The sequence below is a fragment of the Pituophis catenifer genome, unplaced genomic scaffold (genome assembly GCF_029215685.1).
Source record: "Pituophis catenifer annectens isolate HBS135680 unplaced genomic scaffold, rPitCat1.0.hap2 SCAF_2, whole genome shotgun sequence".
NCBI lineage: Eukaryota > Metazoa > Chordata > Lepidosauria > Squamata > Colubridae > Pituophis > Pituophis catenifer.
In genome coordinates this window covers 279,346,991-279,359,804 of record NW_027256882.1, presented here as the reverse complement: position 1 = coordinate 279,359,804, position 12,814 = coordinate 279,346,991, and the positions used below count along the sequence as shown (strand labels likewise).

The 12,814-nt window shown below is 41.8% G+C and overlaps 1 long non-coding RNA gene across 1 annotated transcript in view; it reads left to right on the top strand.

Moving 5' to 3' along the window:
* The first annotated feature begins 4,709 nt into the window (after positions 1–4,709).
* LOC139313350 (uncharacterized) overlaps positions 4,710–12,814 on the top strand; it is a 66,476-nt gene continuing 58,371 nt past the window's right edge. The window contains exon 1 of the long non-coding RNA XR_011600090.1: positions 4,710–4,776. This is a non-coding gene — a long non-coding RNA (uncharacterized lncRNA). The remainder of the gene's footprint in view (positions 4,777–12,814) is intronic.

Here is a 12,814-nt window from a genome sequence, read left to right as displayed (position 1 = left end):
GGTGTTACTTCTAACTTCATGTCATCATTAGCAACTGTCATAGGTTGAGAACTAGCTATACCCAAATTCTTGGACTTAATTAGTTGTGAAATAGCAAAGTTGCGTGTGTCTTTCACTGCCAGCGATTCTTTACTGGTTTTGAATGAAGCTTACAGTCCTAAACAGAAGTTCTGTTCTATTTAACCTAATTTTTCTTCATTTCAGAAACATAATTGAAAGTGGTTCTGTAACTTGGTGTCCTTCCAAGTTTGCAGTTTCCAGAATTCTGCTGTTATAGTTGATAGATTTGGCTATTGTTGGGAAACGGGTTTTTTTTCCCCCCTTCCTAGTTTGAGCCTGATTTCTGCCTCCAAGGCCTCTCAGGCAACGAAAAGATTAATTAGCTGAACCACCTTTTAAAAGCCGAACAATACAAGTTATCAATAACAGAACCATTAGAGAAGGAGACTAAAACCTTCAAATCCTTAGTGGAATGAAATGGCTTTCATCAATTTCTGGAAGGTTAGGAAGGAAGGAAACTTCAGGGGGCTATATGTGTCTTGGAGAAAGAAAGAGATGCAAACAAGATGCCAGTCATACTTTCTCAGGAATAAAGTCAAATATAAGTGATGTTGAAGTAAGGACAGCTCCTTTTGGGATCATTGGATCTATTTGCAGTTTGGGCAACTATTTATGGGAATATTAAAGTCTTCCATGCCACAAGAGCAGTGAACAATAACTACTACAGCATTTATGCACCCGAGAACTGTTACAACTCAGCTTTCCATCCTTCCAAGGTCGGTAAAATGAGGATCCAGATTGTTGGAGGCATATACGAATAATGCTTACAGTAGTGGTCAAAATTGTGGAAACCTTTCGGGAAAAGTATTTTTGAGGTTTGATGGCTAATAACACCATTTTTTGGGGGGGAGTTTCAAGATAATCATATTCCACAGCTGGAATGGCCTGGGAATAGCCCAGACCTTAACCCAATTGAAAATCTATGGAGCCGATTAAAGAAACTTGTTAGTCAGAAGCGACCCAGCAATAAAATCTAGTTAATAGAAGCAATTCTTCAGTCTTGGTTTCACATTGTAACAGCTGCAGAACTAAAAGACTTGGTTCACTTCATGGGAAGACGTTGTAAGGCCGTAATTCATGCTAAAGGTTACCCAACTAAGTATTAACTGACACGGTGATAAATTTTGCATAGCTCGTTTTTTCTATGGTGATAATTTTTGTATATCTCACTTTTTCTACATGTTTCACTTTTCTTCTTTATACTGTAACTGCTATTCTAATAGCAAATCCTTCATAAAAGTTATTGCATTACATTCTTGATTAAATTATCTTTCCATTGATATATAATTTTATGGTACTACTCCAAAAAAAAAGCGGTGCTATTAGCTAGTTTTAGAAAACACACTTTTCCCAAAAGGTTTCCACAATTTTGGCCACCACTGTATATTGTAAACCACTCAGAGTGCTATGGGGCAGTATATAAACCTAACTGGTATTGCTATTCTTATAGAAGAGAGTGTTTTTTCCTCCTCCTTCTGCAGCTTACCAGCTTCCAATTTAATCATCGAAAGTAGTATTTCTCAACTTTGGCAACTTTAAGATGTGTGAACTGCAACTCCCATATTTCCCAACATGCTGGAGGAAAAAACTTTTTAATTGTTGTTATCATTAAACAATAAGAGTCTGGGCATGTAAATTCTCCATTGAGCCATGTTTATGAACACATCTAAGATGCTTTCTTGGCAGCAGTATGGAAGTCATTGCAGTTCCCTTTTGTTGTTGTTTATTTTTTAATCCACCAGTTAAAACACTCCCACCCAAGGGCCATTTGGGCCCAGCTGTGCTCACCTGATCTGAAATCAACCTTGGTCAACTAGATGCTGCCATTTGCCTCCTAGCTGTTCTGCCCCAGCTACGGATCCCAAGGAACACAGCACACACAAAGTTTGTAGAAAACTTAATTTACTAAAATAACTCTCTAATAAACTTTCTTAACAGCCTACAAGAAACCAAAGATAAAGTAATCACAATCTTACTAAGGTTGGCAGAAAGCCCAGAAGCAATTTGCAGAGAATCCAGACGCGAAGGAGAGTGAACTAAAGTTGTTCCCTACAACTTGCTTCAGTCGGCGTTCCTCCTTAAATAGGCTGAGGGAGTGGCCAATTAGCTCCAAGCCTTACTCTCGAGGAGACCTCCTCCAGAGGAGCCACTCCTGCCTTTTGGCCACTCTGCACGCCCGTGCATCGAGAAGAGGCTCCTCCTCTTCGTTCTCTTCACTTAAAGGAGCTTCTGGAGGTTCTGAAGGCCCTGGCTGAATCCCTGCCTCTGGCACCACATCTTCTCCAGCCTCCTCATTGTCTGACTCGAGTGCCAGCTGCACAGGCTGCTGGCGCAACACCACACCAGCCTCCCCGCTGTCAGAATCAGCTACAATCCGCACAGGCTACTGACGGGCCACAACACTAGCAAAGTTGTAAAGGACCTTGTATCCCAGCTGTAGTCTAAGAATTTGGCATAGGAAGAAAATAAGCCAGCTCAGTATTGGCTGGCTGCTCTTTGAAAGCATAAACCAGGGGTGTCAAACTCAAGGCCCGTGGGTCGGATTCGGCCCATGGGGTGCTTAGATCTGGCCTGTGGGGCCGCCCTGGAAATGAGCATGCAAGAAGGGACAGGAAAGGAGAAAGGGAAAGAGGAAAGACAAAGAAAAAGAAGGAAAGATGGGAAGAGAGCAAGGAAGGAAAAATAAGGAAAGAGGGGAAGGAAGAAGAAAGAATGAAGAGGAAAGGAAAAAGAAGAAAAGGATAGAATGAAATAAGGAAGGAAGGAAGGATATTATAATGAGAATGAGGGCGGGTCTGAGGGAAGTCCTGCCTTAGCACTTGGCCACCACAGGTGCCCCCGACACGGTGACGTTTGCCCCATTTTACAACTTTTCTCACCACATTTGTTAAGTGAATCTCAGCAGTTCTTAAATTAGTAACACAATTCTTTAGTGAATCTGGTTTCCCTGTTGACTTTGCTCGTCCAAAGGTCACAAAAGGGCATCACACGACCCCAGGATGGTCATAAGTATGAAAAATGGTCATAACTCACTTTTTTCAGTGCCATTGTAACTTCGAACGGTCATTAAATGAACTGTTGTAAGTCTAAGAGTACCTGCATACCCATGGACAGCTCCCTTGCTAATCATTGTCCCTCTGCTTGGCCTATATCACTTCTGACTTTAGTGCTTGGTAGCATCCTGGCTGGGGAATTCTGGGAGCTGAGGGCCACACTTCTAGAGTTGCTGAGGTCGAGGAACACTGGTTTAAACTATTTCAATTCATTTATAAAATTCTTAAGTTTCTTTTAAGCAGTTAATAAATCTTGGAGCGCTCCTTATCAAAGAGCCGAAAGTTAAGTTTTATCAGTTTATCCTTTGCTTCTAAATATCTCCCCATTAGAGAGAATTTCATTCAGTTTGCATAACTAAAAATACCGTAGTTCCAGAATATGCAAATCGGAACACAATTATCCCTTAGTGTTTTGTGCTTCTTGGAATCTAGCAGTGAAAATATTTGGACGTTAAAATATACAAGATAATATACAGTTGCCTTAAAGAGAACATCTTTCAAAAAATGTTTAAACTGGGTAAAATTCTGTTAACATGCGTGTAACAGAGAAAACGGATGGAATAAACATACGGTTGGAAAAATCTGGACTTGAGGGGGTTCTTTGGAAGGATATCTTAGTTTCACCACCTGCTTGATGTCTGAAATCCATATGTAGAGCATTGTATTCCCAATTCCTTGTACACTCTCAGGAAATGTTCCTCAGTAAATGTTCCTATAGTAATAGATTCCACGAATGAACTGCTCTGACCATCAGATTTGACCTTCTACCCTCTGCAAGCAGAAAAGATTCCTTGCTTCAGAAGTGTTAGATAAACTCTAAGCATCTCATCACATCTTTTGTAGTGTCTTTCTTGTCAATCTTTCTCATTCTGGTGCCTTTGATACGATTTGGACCACTAGCCTCTTTTGCTCACATGGTTCTGTGATCAGGAATAGTAAGCCACAATATCCTTGAAAATAAGACCCTATTTTATATTTTTTTGAACCCTGAAATAAGGGCTTGGCCTTATTGCCATGTTCTCAAAAGCCTGATTGGGCTTATTATCAGGGGATGTCTTATTTTGGGGAAAACGGGGTATATAAACAAATATGCGATAACATCAATCATATTATAACATATATTATCTTCCATTATAGTATCGATTATATAACCGTCAAAAATATTTACTCATCTGTTTTTCTTTCTCCTATAAACCATATTTCACCTAATTCCACTCCTCTAACCTCAATATCTGTCATTTAACTATTTATAGAATAGTTCCCATGTTATGAAATAGTCCGAATCTTCTTTTCCTTTAATTTTTAGGGTTAACCTATCTATCTCTACACATTCCAGAATTTTTTTGATTATAATATCATCTGCAGGGGTTTCTGGGTTTTTCCAACATTGTGCATATGCGATCCTAGCTGCTGTTAGGATGTCTAGAACCAAATATGTGTTACCTTTATTATAATTTCCACAATATATGAGGGACATTATATTTGAAACAGCTTCCTGATACAATTTAAATACTGCTAGCATTGTGAGATACAAACATGATGAATGAAAATTAAATTTGCTCTTTTTTTTTTCTTTCCCTACACAACAGGAAGAATCTCGTGTCCTTCGAGTTAAAGTCGTAGCTGGAATAGACCTTGCCAAAAAGGACATCTTTGGAGCCAGGTGTGTATGTTGTGATGTTGACGTTGTTGTGTGATAATGGACAATGGATTTTATTTTGTGTAAGCAGTTGTGAGTTTTGTCTCCCTAAAGAATGCAAGCTAGAAATTAATAAAAAATGCTGTGATTTATATCATTCTTGCTCTCTGATGCAGTTTCTTTGGGGTTCATAGGCCATACCATAAGAATAGTTCCCACTTTATGGCCTTTGCAGAGCATGTTAATGTTCAGCTGGTTTGGAAAACCTTTAGAGGCTGTTTAATTACGTTTCATAGAAGTAGATTGGTAAAATGTGTGATGTTGTTATGGTAATGTCTTATCTGTACTTACAATATTGTACAAGTAGTCCTCAAGTTACAACGGCAATTGAAACTGGGGTTGCTGTTGCTAACCGATGTGGTTATAAAGCCTGATGTCATATGGCCACATTGCTTAGTAATGACAGTTCAGGAAGTCTCAGTTATTGTTGTATCTTAAGCTGGAATAATAATAATAACTTTATTGTCATTGTACGTATATGCACAGTATACCCATACAGCAAAATTCACTTAACACCCAAAGACCAGGTCCAATACACATAACAATCCCCAAACACCCCCCCACCCATCACAAATTCCCTGCCCCTAAACCACCCAAACATCCATACAACAGACCAAGTAATGCTGTCCAACAGCTCACTGATGGTGGCCCTTTAGTTCATTGTTGAGTGCGATTATAGTTCTGGGATAAAAACTATTCAGAAAATGTGGAAGTGGAGGAAGTCCCAGTTAAGGAATGCAGGGGGTGTCTCAGGGGGATGGAGAAGGCCACGTGTAAGTCAGGGAAAACAGTGTTTGGTGCAGCATGAGCTCCTAAAGGCCAGGGAAAGAGGACGAGGATGCATACAATCAGAAAGGCCAAGGTGCGGAGGCTTGCCCCAGTGACTCGCAATCTTCCCTGCTGGCTTCCCCAATGATTTTCTGGGGAAACTGTCAGGGAATGTTGCAAATGTCCATCACATGAACACAGGGTGTTTGGCAACCAATCGTTAATGCAAATGGCTTGCCAGCTGCCCAGTTTGTGGTCATGTGACTGCAGGGGCACTGCAATGTCTATAACTTCAGGGACAGGTTATAAGTGCCCTCATTCAGCATTGTCATAACTTCAAATGATCACTGAACAAGCAGTCATAACTTTGAGGCCTGCCTGTGTTGGGTTTTGTTACTGATGCTCTTAGCTACCCCTTTTATACCCTTTTGAGATTGAAGCCACCTGAAGCACTTTTGTTATTGTTCAGATAATATGCAAATATGTTTTGCATATAATATGCAAAAATATATGTTTTTTTTTCTTTTTCGTAGGTTTTATGCGTATTTCTCTTTAGCCAGGTTCTACCTACGTAATGCATAATATCTTGGTTTACGTAGGTAGAACCTGGCTAAAGAGAAATATGTATGTATGTATGTATGTATGTATGTATGTATGTATGTATGTGTGTATATATATATATATATATCTTTCTTTGCAGGTTGAAAATGTAGTTGACAAATAGCCTTATGTAACCCACCATAAGCAATTCTTCCTCATGTTTATTATGGGATAATAATAGTTGACTAGCTTTGGGAGTTGTTAGGGCACCTTGTATGCAAAGCAGTTTGAACTTTGAAAGAAAAATATTGTGTAAGTATTATTGTTGGGGAATGTCTGGCATGTTATCTGGTTCCAAGAGGTCTCTAGATGTGACCAGGGAATTTCCACCAGCAGGGAGGAAATAAGAGCTATTTCTACTAAAACTCTTGTGTCTGTAACTTTTAACTGGGCGAAACAGTGCATCATGGAAGAGGAGTCAGTAAATTGGTTTGACTTTTATCAATTGAACCAATCTAGTCACAGGGTAAAATAAGACAGAGAAGGTCAGGAACCTGGCAAGGACTAGTCCTTGTGCTCTGGAGCAGTATTTCTCAACGTCAACAGCTACAAGAGGTGTGGACTTCAACTCTCAAGAATTCCCCAACCAACAATTTGGCTGTGGAATTTTGGGAATTGAAGCCCATACCTCTCAAAGCTTGAAAAATTGGGCTTGGAGGGTTCATATGCCAATGATTGCACAATCAGTAAATGTTTCTTTCAAGTGATGAGCTCACAGACTTTACATTGGAAAATCCAGCTACCTTGCCTGGTAGCCATTGAGCCTAATCTGGTTGTAAGGTAAATCCAGCTATATCAGGCAAACAACCTTAATTGAGCTGTTGCTTGTTAAGCCATATTTAGACACAAGGTCATTCAGATATGCTGGGCTACTCTTTAATGAGACTTTCATGGCTGTAAGTGCTCCCTTTGACCCCTCTTAGTCTTTTATTTATTTATTTATTGGTTCGATTTATATGCTGCCCTTCTCCAGAGACTCAGGGCGGCTAACAATGTGTTAAGCAATAGCCTTCATACTTTTGTATATATACCTGCTTAGTAGTGCTTTTGGCTCCCCCTAAGCAGTGTTACTTACTTACTTACTTACTTACTTACTTACTTACTTACTTACTTACTTATTTAGTCGCATTTCTATGCCGCCCAACTCCCAAGGGACTCTGAGCGGCTTACAACAAAGAATAAAACAATGCAAACAATCCCATAAAATTGTTAAAAAGAAAAACATTAAAACATTAAAAACTTTAAAAACGTTAAAACACATGCACTCCAATTTGTGGCCAGGTCTCACAAGATCATTATAAGGAGATCAACGGCCCCAGGCCTGTCGGAAGAGCCAGGTCTTCACCGCTTTGCAGAAGGTCAATAGGGTGGGGGCGGTCCGGACCTCAGGAAGTAATTGGTTCCAGAGAGCCGGGGCAGCCACAGAGAAGGCCCTGCCCTGCGGGCCCGCCAGCCACATTGTTTAACTGACGGGACCCAGAGGAGACCGACTCTGTGGGATCTTACCGGTCGCTGGGAGCTGTGTGGTAGAAGGCGGTCCCGAAGATAGCCTGGTCTTCTTTTTTATACAAAGTCAGCTTATTGCCCTCACAATCCGGATCCTCATTTTACCTACCTCGGAAGGATGGAAGGCTGAGTCAACCTTGAGCCTGGTGAGATTTGAACTCACAGTAATTGCAAGTAGCTGGCAGCTAAGTGCTACTTAACAGCACTTTAGTCCGCTGCACCACCAAGGCTCTTTTGATAATCTGTCTCGCGTTGCTACTATTTATGCATGTACAGTTGAATCTAAAACAGAATCCTGAGTTAATGGGGGACCCACTTGGGGCCAAACCGTGTGCTTAATCTTAATCTGATTTGATGCTGAGGGCTTTGAGAGATTACCTCACCCATCTTTGAGGGCCATGTTCTGTGTGACTGGAGGGCAATGTGTTTTATGTGTTGCCTAGAAAACAAGGCAGGTTATAAATCAAATGAATAAGTAAAGCACTTGGTTAAGTGGGAAATAACTGTCAAACCAAGCATCACAGACCTGTGTTATGTCCATTCCAATAATCTATAACCTGGATACCTTAATACTTGTGCACTTCAACTCCCAGAATTCCTGACTAGGGGATTTTGGGAGTTGAAGTCCATAGGTCTTAAAGTTGCCGAGGTTGGATACCCTTGATCTATAGCAAGAAGGCTCCACACCTTAATTTTAAGTTCCACATGTTACCTAAAATAAAATAACCTAAAATAAAAAATAAAATAATAACTTTATTGTCATTGTACGTGCATACACAGTATACCCATACAATGAAATTCATTTAACACCCAAAGACCAGGTCCAACATACATAACAATCCCCAAACACACTCCCGCCCACCATGATTCCCCACCCCTAAACCACCCAAACATCCACACAACGGACCAAGTAATGCTGTCCAACAGCTCAGTGATGGTGGCCCTTTAGTTCATTGTTGAGTGCAATTATAGTTCTGGGTAAAAACTGTTCAGAAAACATGTGGTCTGAGTTTTAATTGTTCTGTATCTTCTGCCAGAAGGCAACAGTCCAAAAAGATTGTAAGCAGGATGGGAAGATTGTGTTCTGTCCCCGTCTCACACACGCACACAAACAGACAGTCAGGGGTTAAATAAAACTGGCAGACAACAAATTCTTTCGATAAGAGGATTGGCAGCAACCCAGTAGCTGCTTGCCAAGAACTTTACTCATAAAGGGAGGGGTTGTTCCTCCGTCAGATAAACCCAAACAAGATACACACAGTTCAAGAATTGTCAAGTCCAGTCCGTATTAAATCCAAGGCAGATAATGTTGTTTCAAAGATACATTGTGACTCGCTAATAGTTAGTTTTGTCCATCACAGAGTCTGAATGGCCTTTTATCCCCTGTGGGGTGTGGTCCAGTGACTCAGTTTAATCTCTGGCACGCCTCCTTTTCTGTTGTGTGCGCCTGTCTCCGACGCTGGCGTGGATCCAGCCAAGACTTATCTCCGTCACTGTCCGAATGCGAGGAGATACCTGGCTCCTGGCCAATCTCTTCTCCTTCGGGAGACACCTGAGGCATTGTCAAAGAGGAGGGTCCTGGAGAGGGAGGCCTGGCCAACTCCTCTCCTTCAAGTTCGGAGCCTTCTCCCTCCGATAAGTCGGCCTCGGGGGTTGGAGTTACAGCAGATTGGACTGATTTTATGCTTCCTCTCTGAGTCATTAATGTGAGATGGGTGGCCATATAATTCAAAATAATTAATCAATCTTGGTTAACTTAATTACTGGAGAGTAGTTCAATTGATAGGGTTTTTTTTTGGTAGCCACATTCCTTCCTTTTTATTGAATTTTGCCAAAGGAACTCTCTGAAAATTTGTGTTTGGAAAGAATCCTGTTCAGTTTTAGGCTGCTTCGAAAGAGCCTGGCAACATTCAGAGTTTCACTCAGTTTGCTCAGCACCAAACTAACCAGGCTTGCTAAGCCGTTAGAAAGCCAAACCAAACAAAAACAGTCACCCACCTCCAGTATCAACCAGTTAGAGGTAATAATTGAATGACGTGGCTGAAACGAAAGCGTTAGTAGCTATGCACAAGGCCTCCTGAATTCAGAGGCTGAATGATGATGCATCTTGGGCTCTTCTGTCAAAACTGGTTTGCAATGTGCGTAATCTTACAAGAATAGATTTGGAAGCTGTGAACGGGTTTTGTTTGTTTGTTTGTTTTATTCCATTTCTGTAGCCGCCCATCTCAGCCCAGTGACTCTTTGCATATATGATGAAAGCCAAAAGACTGCGATGTGCCAGTTCTCTTTCCCGGCCAGGAGCAGAGGTGGGTGTCAGCAGGTTCTGACCAGTTCTGGAGAACCGGTAGCGGAAATTTTGAGTAGTTTGGAGAACTGGTCGTAAAAATTCTGACTGGCCCCGCTCCCATCTATTCTCTGCCTCCCAAGTCTCAGCTGATCGGGAGGAAATGGTGATTTTGCAGTATCCTTCCCCTGCCACGGCCACCAAGCCATGCCCACCAAGCGATGCCACACTCATCAAGCCACACCCACAGAACCGGTAGTAAAAATTCTGACTGGCTCCGCCCACATCTATTCTCTGCCTCCTGAGTCCCAGCTGATCGGGAGGAAATGGGGATTTTGCAGTAACCTTCCCCTGGAGTGGGGTAGGAATGGAGATTTTACAGTATCCTTCCCCTGGAGTGAGGTAGGAATGGAGATTTTACAGTATCCTTCCCATGCCACACCCACCAAGCCACACCCATAGAACCGGTAGTAAAATTTTTGAAACCCACCACTGGGCAGGAGGTGCTATACGGGTAGTCCTCGACTTACAACAGTTTGTTTTGTGACCGTTTGAAGTTACAAGGGCACTGGAAAAAGTGACTTATGACCATTTTTCACACTTAAGACCATTGCAGCATCCCCATGGTCGCGTGACCAAAATTCAGACACGTGGCAACTTGACTCATATTTATGACGGTTGCACTGTCCTGGGGTCCTGTTGCGACCTTCTTTGACAAGCAAAGCCAATGGGGAAGCCAGATTCACTTAATAGCCGTGTTACTAACTTAAGAACTGCAGTGATTCATTTAACAACTGGGGCAAGAAAGGTCATACAAGGGGGCAAAATTCACTTAATAAATGTTTCGCTTAGCAAAAGCAATTTTGGGTTCCATTGTGGTCGTAAGTCGAGGACAACCTGTACTCAGTCACTTCGTGTCGCTTCATGTGTGGACTCCTGCCACACTTTGCTTCAAATTGGGCTGCCTTTCAAGACTTAGTTAAAGCGAGCGGAACAGATGGCTGCCTAAGTAGTTATGAGTGCACCTAGATTCATCCATTAATTCCTCTACTCCAGGAGTTGCACTGCTTACCAGTCTTTTTTATCCCCAAAGATTCCCAAAATTTTCTCTCTCTTTCCCTCTCTCCTCTCTCTCTCTCTCCCCCCTCTCCTTTCCTTTCCTCTCCTCTTCCCCCTCCCCTCTCTCGTTTTGCGTCCTCTCCGTTCCTCCCTCTCTCTTCTCCTGTCTCTGTATACACATCCATCAATATGGTTCAGGCCTTCAGTGAATCTATTGAGATGAGTCTGTTGCCAAGGGAATGTCATCTGCAGGGACATCCCACCCCCCACCCCAAAAATCAGATGTTCTCAATGTTGTCCTCTTCTGGAACAGCCCCCTCCCCCAGGTTTTTGTAAAACTTGTTTTTCTTAATTAATAAAACTTTGGGCGAACATTCATTTTGATCTGCCACTTGGGATTAGAATCTTTCTTGTTAATATTATAGAAATCTTAATCATACCGTTAATATTGTGCAGAAGCAAAGAACGATCTCTTGATGTTTTTGGAGGTGACTTACTGAACTGAAAACCCAGAATCTTTTTGATTCAGAGTTCAGTTACTGCACTGGACCAGCACAGAAACACAACATGTGGGCAGAATTGATCTCTGCAAGTCAGGCATGAGTGGGACAGAAGTTTTCCAGAGGCTCAGACAACAGGATTCATTGATAATGCACCATTCAATTCATGGTTGATTCTTAGCGGCCACAGAGGTAGACTTTCCCTGTGGTGATCTGTCCTAAACTTGGTCCTTCAGCTCTTCCACCAGTGCATTCATTGCAGTGGTGAAATCCAATTTTTTTTACTACCGGTTCTGTGGGCGTGGCTTGGTGTGTGTGGTGTGGCTTGGTGGGTGTGGCTTGGTGGGCGTGGCAGGGGAAGGATACTGCAGAATCTCCATTCCCACCCCACTCCAGGGGAAGGATACTGCAAAATCCCCATTCCCTCCCCACTCCTGGGGAAAGGATATTGCAAAATTTCCATTCCCACCCCACCCGGGCCAGCCAGAGGTGGTATTTGCCGATTCCCCGAACTGCTCAAAAATTCCACTACCAGTTCTCCAGAACCTGTCAGAACCTGCTGGATTTCACCCCTGGTTCATTGCCACTGAAACTGAATCCCTCCACTTTGCTGCTTGCCGTCTTCTTCTCTTTCCTTCTTCCGTCCTCTTTCCTTTCCTTCCACCTTTCCCAGCATTAAAGCCTTTTCAAGAGAGCTGGGTCTTAGCATAATGTATCCAAAGTAGGATTATTTGTGCCTTGAGTGAGAACTCTGGGTTGATTTGTTCTGTGATACATTGGTTTATTTATTTATTTTATTTATTTATTTTGGCCATCCCACAGTTTCCTTAGGCGGCTCCTCCAACATCAATGCTTTTCTTATCCTGTTTCTTTAAAGTCCAATTTTTACTTTCAATCAGAGTGTCACAGAGAATAATACCACGGCTTACATTATTCTGATCTTTGTGCGTATAGACACATCAAAGCATTTGGGTAATTTTCCAGTTTAACCTTTTTTTATTGGGTTATAAGATAAAATAAGATACAAAGTACGCAAGTAAATGGGAAAAGGGTGGGGAATTTTTTGGGGAGGAGAGGGTTAATATTTTTTATTGGGTTATAAGATAAAATAAGATACAAAATACGTAAGTAAATAGGAAAACGGTGGGGGACTATAGCATTTGGATGATTTTCCAATGCCTTCATTGCTGGTCTATGAAGTCCTAGCATTTCTTGATTTTCCCCATTCAGTTATGATTCAGTGGTATAAGAGTTTTACTTCCTAAACTACAGGTACTCCTCGATT